The sequence below is a fragment of the Olea europaea genome, unplaced genomic scaffold (assembly GCF_002742605.1).
Source record: "Olea europaea var. sylvestris unplaced genomic scaffold, O_europaea_v1 scaffold649, whole genome shotgun sequence".
Classification (NCBI taxonomy): Eukaryota; Viridiplantae; Streptophyta; class Magnoliopsida; order Lamiales; family Oleaceae; genus Olea; species Olea europaea.
Window position 1 is genome coordinate 243077 of NW_019264861.1, and position 11079 is coordinate 254155.

Below are 11079 nucleotides of genomic sequence, written 5' to 3' on the forward strand. Positions count from 1 at the left end.
CTAATCGAATTAGACTAGATATTCGCCAAAAAATGAACAAACCTGGAGTTATCATGAAATCAAAATCCACTTTTCATTGGCTCTATTTCAATCGAATTAGGCTAGCAATTCGCGAAAAATGAACAAACCCGGAGTTATCATGAAATCAAAAACCACTTTTCATTGGCTCGGCTCCAATCGAATTAGAATAGCAATTCGCCTAAAATGAACGACCCCAAAGTTATCATGAAATCAAAAGCCACTTTTCATTGACTCAATTCCAATCGAATTAGACTAGCAAACCGCTAAAATCGAGCAAACCAGAAGTTATCATGGAATTAAAAACCACTTTTCATTGGCTCAATTCCAATCGAATTAGATTAACAATTCGCCAAAAATGAACAATCCCGAAGTTATCGTGAAATCAAAAGTCACTTTTCATTAGTTCGATTCCAATTGAATTAGACGAGCAATTCGCCAAAAATGAACAAATCCGAAGTTATCGTGAAATCAAAAATCACTTTTCACTGGCTCGAGTCCATTCGAATTAGACTAGCAATTCGGAAAAAATGAACAAACCTCAAAAACCACTTTTCATTTGCTCGATTCCAATCGAATTAGACTAGTAATTTGCCCAAAATGAACAAACCAAAAGTTATCATGAAATAAAAAACTATTTTTCATTGGCTCGATTCCAATCGAGTTGGACTAGCAATTCATCAAAAACGTACAAACCCAAAGTTATCATGAAATCAAAAACGACTTTTCATTGGCTCGATTCCAATTGAATTAGACTAGCAATTCGCCAAAAATGAGCAAATCCAAAGTTATCATGAAATCAAGAACCACTTTTCATTGGCTCGATTCCAATCGAATTGGACTAGCAATTCGCCAAAAATGAACAACCCCGAAGTTATCATGAAATCAAAAGCCACTTTTCATTGGCTCGATTGCAATCGAATTAGACTAGCAATTCGTCAAAAATGAGCAAACCCGAAGTTATCATGAAATCAAAAACCACTTTTCATTAAATCGATTCTAATCGAATTAGACTAGCAATTCAACAATAACGAACAAACTCGGAGTTATCATGAATGATTAGCATCTAAAATTGCTTCAAGATATATCATTTGCAAGGCATTTTACATTCACTTTGTTTAAAAATGCTAATGTTAGTCTCTAATTCCAATTCTCATGCCGTAAATTCAATTTCCATAAATACATGGTTAAAAATGCAATTAATTGAAATACGTATTTACATACATGGCGGCATGAGTATTATACATTTGAAAGAGTATCTATTTGATGTATTTCACATGTATTTCCAATTTATTAAAAGTGAAGCAAGTGGAGGAAAATAATGTTGAAAAGTCAAAAATAGTGACTGCCTCAAGCAAGAAGCAGCTGTCGGTAAAATAATCATAACTTGAGCTTCAGACATTGGATCGAGGTGATTCAAGTTGGGTTGGAAAGAAAAAGCACGTTTCTACAATTTCATGTTTTGAAAGAAGTCAAATCCGTATCACAAAGCAGCCAAAATTATCGTGCAAAGTCCAGCTTGTTACCTGCCGGATACAGCTTTACCTGTGAAGCAGCACTTATTTTTTTTGTCATATCTGGAGTTATATAGATCCAATGAACCTGATATTTGAACCAATGGAAAGCTAACTCAAGTGGTAATAATTTATATGCTGATAATAAGTCCAAATTCACTGCACAATATATCTGAAAATTGGCATCAAGTTGCATGTTCCAGCTGTCTTGAAGCTGGACAGAAACAAGTTGCATTGCCTACTTGAATTTTGGATGTTCCTTTGCCTATAAAAGGGGACCTTGGCCACGATTTTGAAGCATCAATTCTCTCCATCATATTCTAGTTTCCTTATTTTCTTTGTAACATTTCACTATGTATTTCTAAACATTTAGCTAGAGCTAGGGGTGAAACTTTGATGAATGTTTAGTATTGTCTTTGATCTTTCATTTTGTTCTTCAATGTTCATCTTCTTACTTGGTTGAAGTATATGTTCTACAAATGGTTTTGGTTTGTTAAAGACTTTGATTTATTGTTGACAATTTTGGCACAATAAATGCTTAGATAATCTCTACATTCCAACAACTTATTTTGACATATTCTCTCAAACAATTATCAAGATCTATCTTTCAATATATTTGTGATCAATGTTTTATAATCCATATGAGATCACTCCTTGGTTGATTTTCATATGAGTTAAATTAAAGATCAAGGGCAATTTCTACTCATTTATCCGAAGTGAATCCCCGATGCTCTAGTGTTCGTCTTTGTCGTATTTCCACCAATCGTTTATTACTCATAGAATCGTTTATTTCCTTCCAATTCCCTATGGTTCGACCTCGGACTTCCGAGATTTACTACTTGCAACAACCTGCACTTGGGTTTGCAACCTTAAAGTTGTAGTAATGAAATCGAAAACTACTTTTCACTAGCTCGATTCCAATCGAATTAGACTAGATATTCGCCAAAAAAATGAACAAATCCGGTGTTATCATCGAATCAAAATCCACTTTTTATTGGCTCTATTCAAATCGAATTAGGCTAGCAATTCGCAAAAAATGAACAAACCTCAAAGTTATTATGAAATCAAAAACCACTTTTCATTGGCTCAATTTTAATCAAATTAGGTTAGCAATTCCCCAAAAATGAACAACCCTGAAGTTATCATGAAATGAAAAACCACTTTGCATTGGGTCGAGCCCAATCGAATTAGTAGAGCAATTCGCAAAAAATGAACAACCTGAAGTTATCATGAAATGAAAAACCACTTTTCATTGGCTCGATTCCAATCAAATTAGACTAGCAATTCACTAAAAACGAATGAACACGGAGTTTTCATGAAATCAAAAACCACTTTTCATTGGCTCGATTCCAATTGAATTAGACTAGCAATTCGCTAAAAATGAACAAACCCAAAGTTTTCATGAAATCAAAAACCACTTTTCATTGGCTCGATTTCAATTGAATTAGACTAGTAATTTGCCCAAAATGAACAAACGCGGAGTTGTCATGTAATCAAAAAGCACTTTTCATTGGCTCGATTCCAATTGAATTAGACTAGCAATTCCTCAAAAATGAACAAACCCAGAGTTATCATGAAATCGAAAACCACTTTTCATTGGCTCGATTCTAATCGAGTTAGACAAGATAGTAGCCAAAAAATGAACAAACCCGGAGTTCTCATGAAATCAAAATCCACTTTTCATTGGCTCTATTCTAATCAAATTAGGCTAGCAATTTGCGGAAAATGAAGAAACCCGGAGTTATCATGAAATCAAAAACCACTTTCATTGGCTCGATTCCAATCGAATTAGAATAGCAATTCGCCCAAAACGAACAAACCCGAAGTTATCATGAAATCAAAAGCCACTTTTCATTGGCTCAATTCCAATCGAATTAGACTAGGAATTTGCTAAAATCGAGCAAACCTGAAGTTATCATGGAATCAAAAACCACTTTTCATTGGCTCAAATCCAGTTGAATTAGATTAACAATTCGCCAAAAATGAACAATCCCGAAGTTATCATGAAATCAAAAGTCACTTTTCATTAGTTCGATTCCAACCAAATTAGACGAGCAATTCGCCAAAAACGAACAAATCCGAAGTTATCGTGAAATCAAAAACCACTTTTCACTAGCTCAAGTCCATTCGAATTATACTAGCAATTTGGAAAAAAATGAACAAACCTCAAACACCACTTTTCATTTGCTCAATTCCAATTGAATTAGACTAGTAATTCGCCCAAAATGAACAAACCAAAAGTTATCATGAAATAAAAAACCACTTTTCATTGGCTCGATTCCAATCGAGTTGGACTAGCAATTCGCCAAAAACGAACAAACCCGAAGTTATCATGAAATCATGAACCACTTTTCATTGGCTCGATTCCAATCGAATTAAACTAGCAATTTGCCAAAAACGAGAAAACCCAAAGTTATCAGGAAATAAAGAACCACTTTTCATTGGCTCGATTCCAATCGAATTGGACTAGCAATTCGCGAAAAATGAACAAACCCGAAGTTATCATGAAATCAAGAACCACTTTTCGTTGGCTTGATTCCAATCGAATTGGACTAGCAATTCGCCAAAAATGAACAAACCCGAAGTTATCATGAAATCAAAAGCCACTTTTCATTGGCTCGATTCCAATCGAATTAGACTAGCAATTCGCTAAAAACGAACAGACTCGAACTTATTATGAAATCAAAAGCTAGTTTTCATTGGCTCGAGTCCAATCAAATTAGATTAGCAATTCCTAAAAAATGACAAAACCTCAAAAACCACTATTCGTTTGCTCGATTCCAGTCGAATTAGAATCGTAATTCGTCAAAAACGAACAAACTCGAAGTTATCACGAAATCAAAAATCACTTTTCATTTGCTAGATTCTAATCTGGTTAGACTAGCAATTCGCTAAAAAAGAACAAACCCAAAGTTAGACTAGCAATCAAAAACTACTTTTCATTGGCTCGATTCCAATCGAATTAGTAGAGCAATTCGCAAAAAATGAACAACCCCGAAGTTATCATGAAATCAAAAACCACTTTCCATTGGCTCGATTCCAATCGAATAAGACAAGCAGTTCGCTAAAAACGAACAAACCCGGAGTTTTCATGAAATCAAAAACCACCACTTTTCATTGGCTCAATTCAAATCAAATTAGACTAGCAATTCGCTAGAAATGAACAACCCCGAAGTTATCATGAAATCAAAAACCATTTTTCATTGGCTCGATTCCAATCGATTTAGACTAGCAGTTCGCCAAAAAAGAACAAACTTGAAGTTTGACTAGCAATCAAAAACCACTTTTCAGTGGCTCGATTCAAATCGAATTAGACTAGCAATTTGCCAAAAATGAACAAACCCAAAGTTATCAAGAAATCAAAAACCACTTCTCATCAGCTTGATTCCAATCGAGTTAGACTAGCAATTAGCCAAAAATGAAAAAACACGAAGTTATCATGAAATCAAAAACCACTTTTCATTGGCTTGATTGTAATCGAATTAGACTAGCAATTCGTCCAAAACGAGCAAACCCGAGGTTATCATGAAATCAAAAATCACTTTTCATTAAATCGATTCCAATCGAATTAGACTAGCAATTCAATAATAACGAACAAACTTGGAGTTATCATGAAATCGAAAACTACTTTTCATTGGCTTGATTCCAATCGAATTAGACTAGATATTTGCCAAAAAATGAACAAATCCGATGTTATCATGGAATCAAAATCTACTTTTTATTGGCTCTATTCAAATCGAGTAAGGCTAGCAATTTGCAAAAAACGAACAAACCTCAAAGTTATCATGAAATCAAAAACCACTTTTCATTGGCTCAATTCCAATCAAATTAGACTAGCAATTTGCCAAAAATGAACAACCCCAAAGTTATCATGAAATGAAAAACCACTTTGCATTGGCTCAAGCCCAATCCAATTAGTAGAGCAATTCACAAAAAATGAACAACCCCGAAGTTATCATGAAATGAAAAACCACTTTTCAAAGGCTCGATTCCAATCAAATTAGACTAGAAATTCGCTAAAAACGAACGAACAAGGAGTTTTCATGAAATCAAAAACCACTTTTCATTGGCTCGATTTCCAATCGAATTAGACTAGCAATTCGCTAAAAACGAACAAACCCAAAGTTTTCATAAAATCAAAAACCACTTTTCATTGGCTTGATTTCAATTGAATTAGACTAGTAATTTGCCAAAAATAAACAAACGTGGAGTTATCATGTAATAAAAAACCACTTTTCATTGGCTCGATTCCAATTGAATTCGACTAGTAATTCGCCAAAAACGAACAAATCCAGAGTTATCATGAAATCGAAAACCACTTTTCATTGGCTCCAATCTAATCGAATTAGACTAGATATTTACCAAAAAATGAACAAATCCGGAGTTATCATGAAATCAAAATCCATTTTTCATTGGCTCTGTTCCAATCGAATTAGACTAGCAATTCGCGGAAAACGAACAAACTCGGAGTTATCATGAAATCAAAAACAACTATTCATTGGCTTGATTCCAATCGAATTAGCTTAGCAAATCGCCAAAAATGAACAAACCCGGAGTTATCATGAAATCGAAAACAACTTTTCATTGGCTCAATTCTAATCGAATTAGACTAGATGTTCGCCAAAAAATGAACAAACCCGGAGTTATCATGAAATCAAAATCCACTTTTCATTGGCTCTGTTCCAATCGAATTAGGCTAGCAATTCACGGAAAACGAATAGACCTGGAGTTATCATGTGTTCAAAAATAACTATTCATTGGCTTGATTCCAATCGAATTAGCTTAGCAAATCGCCAAAAATGAACAAACGCGGTGTTATCATGAAATCAAAAATCACTTTTCATTGGCCCAATTCCAATGAAAATAGACAAGCAATTCGCCAAAATTGAACAAACCCAAAGTTATCATGAAATCAAGAACCACTTTTCATTAGCTCGATTCCAATCGAATTAGACTAGCGATTCGCCAAAAACGAACAACCCGAAGTTATCACGAAATCAAAAGCCACTTTTCATTGGCTCGATTCCAATCGAATTGGACTAGCAATTCGCCAAATATGAACAAACCCAAATTTATCATGAAATCAAAATCCACTTTTCATTAGGTCGAGTCCAATCGAATTAGACTTGCAATTCGTAAAAAATGAAAAACCTCCAAAAGCACTTTTCATTGGCTCGATTCCAATCGAGTTAGACTAGCAATTCACCAAAAACGAAAAAACCCAAAGTTATCGTGAAATCAAAAACCACTTTTCATTGGCTCAAGTCCATTCAAATTAGACTAGCAATTCGCAAAAAATGAACAAACCTCAGAAACTACTTTTCATTTGCTCGATTCCAATTGAATTAGACTACTAATTCGCCAAAAACGAACAAACCCAAAGTTATCATGAAATCAAAAACCTCTTTTCATTGGCTCAATTCCAATCGAATTAGACTAGCAATTCGCCAGAAACGAACAAACCCTAAGTTATCATGAAACCAAAAACCACTTTTCATTTGCTTGAGTCCAATCGAATAAGGCTAGCAACTCGTATAAAATGAACAAAGATCAAAAACAACTTTTCATTTGCTCAATTCCAATCGAATTAGACTAGCAATTCGCTAAAAAGAACAAACTCGACGTTATCATGAAATCAAAATCCACTTTTAATTGGCTCGATTCCAATCGAGTTAGACTAGAAATTCGCCAGAAACGAACAAACCCGAAGTTATCATGAAATCAAAATCCACTTTTCATTGGCTTGATTCCAATCGAATTAGACTAGCAATTCATAAAAAATAAACAAGGATGAAAAATAACTTTTCATTTGCTCAATTCCAATCGAGTTAGACTAGTAATTCGCCAAAAACCAACAAGCCCGGTATAATCATGAAATCAAAATTCACTTTTCATTGGCTCGATTCCAATCGAAATGGACAAGCAATTTGGTAAAAATGAATAAACCTTGAGTTATCATGAAATCAAAAACCACTTTTCATTGGCTCGATTCCAATCGAATTAGACTATCAATTCGCTAGTTTTCATTAAATCAAAAATCACTTTTCATTGGCTCGATTCCAAACGAATTAGACTAGTAATTCGCCTAAAATGAACAAACCCGGAGTTATCGTGAAATTGAAAACTACTTTGCAATTTGCCAAAAATGAACAAACCCAAAGTTATCATGAAATCAAAATCCACCTTTCATTAGGTCCAGTCCAATCGAATTAGACTTGCAATTCGTAAAAAATGAATAAACCTCAAAAAGCACTTCTCATTGGCTCGATTCCAATCGAATTAGACTAGCAATTCGCTAAAAATGAACGAACCCGACATTATCGCGAAATCAAAAATCACTTTTCATTGGCTCGATTCCAATCGACTTAGACTAGCAATTCGCTAAAAATGAACAAACTCGAAGTTATCATGAAATCAAAACCACTTTTCATTGGCTCGATTCCAATCGAATTAGACTAGCAATTCACCAAAATCGAGCAAACCCGAAGTTATCATGGAATCAAAAACAACTTTTCACTGGCTCGATTCCAATCAAATAAGACTAGCAATTTGCCAAAAAAGAACAATCCTGAAGTTATCTTGAAATTAAAAGTCACTTTTCATTAGATCGATTCCAATTGAATTAGACTAGCAATTCACCAAAAACGAACAAACCCGAAGTTATCGTGAAATCAAAAACCACTTTTCATTAGCTTGAGTCCATTCGAATTACACTAGCAATTCGCAAAAAACGAACAACCCTAAAAAACCACTTTTCATTTGCTCGATTCCAATCGAATTAGACTAGCAATTCACCAAAATCGAGGAAACTCCAAGTTTTCACGAAATCAAAAGTCACTTTTCACTAGCTTGATTCCAATCGAATTAGAATTTTTGGCTGATAGAGGGATCAAACGGTATAGTTCAGTTGTTGGTATCTTGGAGGATAGCAATTCGCCAAAAACGAGCAGACCTGAAGTTATCGTGAAATCAAAATCCACTTTTCATTGGCTCGAGTCCATTCGAATTAGACTAGCAATTCGCAAAAAACAAACAGACCTCAAAAACCACTTTTCATTTGCTCGATTCCAATTGAATTAGACTAGTAATTCGCCAAAAATGAACAAACCCAAAGTTATCATGAAATCAAAAACCTCTTTTCATTAGCTTGATTCCAATCGAATTAGACTAGCAATTCGCCAGAAAAAAACAAACCCAAAGTTATCATGAAATCAAAAACCACTTTTCATTGGCTTGAGTCCAATCGAATAAGTCTAGCAACTCGTATAAAATGAACAAACCTTAAAAACAACTTTTCATTTTCTCAATTCCAATCGAATTAGACTAGCAATTCACCAAAATCGAGCAAACTCCAAGTTTTCACGAAATCAAAAGTCACTTTTCATTAGCTCGATTCCAATCGAATTAGACTAGCAATTCGCCAAAAACGAGCAGACCTGAAGTTATCGTGAAACCAAAAACAATTTTTCATTGGCTCGAGACCATTCGAATTAGACTAGCAATTCACAAAAAATGAACAAACCTGAAAAACCACTTTTCATTTGCTCAATTCCAATTGAATTAGACTAGTAATTCGCCAAAAATGAACAAACCCAAAGTTATCATGAAATCAAAAATCTCTTTTCATTGGCTTGATTCCAATCGAATTAGACTAACAATTCGGCAGAAACGAACAAACCTAAAGTTATCATGAAATCAAAATCACTTTTCATTGGCTCGAGTCCAATCGAAAAAGTCTAGCAACTCGTATAAAATGAACAAACCTCAAAAATAACTTTTCATTTGCTCAATTCCAATCGAATTAGACTAGGAATTCGCCAAACAGAACAAACCCGAAGTTATCATGAAATCAAAATCCACTTTTAATTGGCTCAATTCCAATCGAGTTAGACTAGCAATTCGCTAGAAACGAACAAACCCGAAGTTATCATGAAATCAAAATCCACTTTTCATTGGCTCGACTCCAATCGAATTAGACTAGCCACTCGTAAAAAATGAACAAGCATGAAAACAAACGTTTCATTTGCTCAATTCCAATCGAATTAGACTAGTAATTTGGCAAAAATGAACAAACCCGGTATAATCATAAAATTAAAAATCACTTTTCATTGGCTCGATTCAAATCAAAATAGACAAGCAATTTTGCAAAAACGAATAAACTTTGAGTTATCATGAAATCAAAAACCACTTTTCATTGGCTCGATTCCAATCGAATTAGACTATCAATTTGCTAAAAACGAACAAACCCGGAGTTTTCATTAAATCAAAAATCCCTTTTCATTTGCTCGATTCCAACGAATTATATGGGCAATTCGCCTAAAATGAACAAACCCGGAGTTATCGTGAAATCGAAAACCACTTTTCATTGGCTCGATTCCAATCGAATTAGACTAGCAATTTGACAAAAATGAACGAACCTAATGTTATCACCAAATCAAAAACTACTTTCTAATGGCTCGATTCCAATCAAGTTAGACTAGCAATTTGCCTAAAAAAACCTAAAGTAATCACTAAATCAAGAACCACATTTCATTGGCTCAATTCCAATTGAGTTAGATTAGCAATTCGCCAGAAAATAACAAACCTGAAGTTATCATAAAATAAAAAGCCACTTTTCACTGGCTCAATTCCAATCGAATTAGACAAGCAATTCGCCAAAAACGAACAAACCAGAAGTTATCTTGAAATCAAAAACAACTTTTCATTGGCACGAGTCCAATCAAATTAGACTAATAAGTCGTAAAAAAAAAAAGAACAAACCTCAAAAACAACTTTTCTTTTGCTCTATTCCAATCGAATTAGACTAGCAATCTGCCAAAAATAACAAACCCGAAGTTATCTTGAAATCAAAAACCATTTTTCATTGGAACGACTCCAATCGAGTATGACTAGCAATTCGTAAAAAATGAACAGACCCGGAGTTTTCATGAAATAAAAAACCACTTTTCATTGGCTCGATTCCAATCGAATTAGACTAGCAATTCGCTAAAAACGAACAAACCTGAAGTTTTCACGAAATAAAAAATCACTTTCCATTAGCTCGATTCCAATCGAGTCCGACCAGCAACTCGCCAAAAACGATCAAACCCGAAGTTATCGTGAAATCAAAAACCACTTTTCATTAGCTCGAGTCCAATCGAATTAGACTAGCAATTTGCCAAAAATGAACAAACCCTAAGTTATCATGAAATCAAAAACCACTTTTAATTGGCTCGATTCCAATCGAATTAGACTAGCAATTCGCTAAAAATGAACAAACCCGGAGTTTTGATGAAATCAAAAACCTCTTTCATTGGCTCGATTCCAATCGAATTAGACTAGCAATTCGCAAAAAATGAACAAACCCGGAGTTATCATGAAATTGAAAACCACTTTTCATTGGCCTGATTCCAATCGAATTAGACTAGCAATTCTCTAAAAACGAACGAACCCGACGTTATCACGAAACCAAAAACCACTTTTAATTGGCTCGATTCCAATCGAGTTAGACTAGCAATTCACCAAAAATGAAAATACCTGAAGTTATTGTGAAATCAAAAACCACTTT